Source organism: Rhinopithecus roxellana, chromosome 3, assembly GCF_007565055.1.
Source record: "Rhinopithecus roxellana isolate Shanxi Qingling chromosome 3, ASM756505v1, whole genome shotgun sequence".
Classification (NCBI taxonomy): domain Eukaryota; kingdom Metazoa; phylum Chordata; class Mammalia; order Primates; family Cercopithecidae; genus Rhinopithecus; species Rhinopithecus roxellana.
The window spans coordinates 101,009,302-101,010,186 of record NC_044551.1 but is presented as its reverse complement, the minus strand read 5'-3'; positions in this window follow the sequence as shown (position 1 = coordinate 101,010,186).

The following is an 885-nucleotide window of genomic DNA, read 5'->3' as shown; positions in this document are numbered from 1 at the left end:
CAAATTTTTGTATTTTTAGTAGAGATGTGGTTTCATGTTCACCAGTTGGCCAGGCTGGTCTCGAACTCCTGACCTCAGGTGATCCGCCTGCCTTGGACTTATTTCTTGATTTGAGTGCTGGTTGTGTGTATTCATTTTCCAAAAATTCTTAGCAATTACATGTATGGGCCAGGTGTGGTGACTCACACCTATAATCCCAGCACTTTGGGAGCTGAGGTGGGCAGATAATGAGGTCAGGAGATCTAGACCTTCCTGGCTAACACAGTGAAACCCCAGTCTCTACAAAAAATACAAAAAATTAGCTGGGTGTGGTGGCATGATCCCGTAATCCCAGCTACTCGGGAGGGTGAGGCAGGAGAATCACTTAAACCCGAGAGGCAGAGGTTGCAGTGAGCCAGGGTCGCGCCTGGGTGACACTTCAGCCTGGGTGACATAGTGAGACTCCGTCTCAAAAAAAAGAAAAGAAAAAAAAGAAATAGCATGTATAATTTGTGCCCTTTTCTATATGAATGTTTTATAATAATTTAAAAAGATCAGTTGTTTTTTAAAAATGTGGGCATACTAATTTAACCATTCATCTGCAACCTAGACAGTAAAAAATTAGCTTAGAGACTATTCTAAAAGAAAAGTAATGAAAACTGGCTGTATCATATATAAAAAAATCAGAAAGCAGGAATGAATGAAGTGCCCTGGCAATAGCTGGGGATCAGTGGATAGAATATAACGTATGATAGAGATGAAAGGATAACTCAGTGGGGGAAAGGAATGAATGATCAATAAGTGATGTTGTATTTTCAAATCCTCCATGCAGCTGGGTACGCCCATGTGACCACATTTTGGCTAATGAGATGTCAACAAAATTGATATATGCCACTTCCAAGTCTT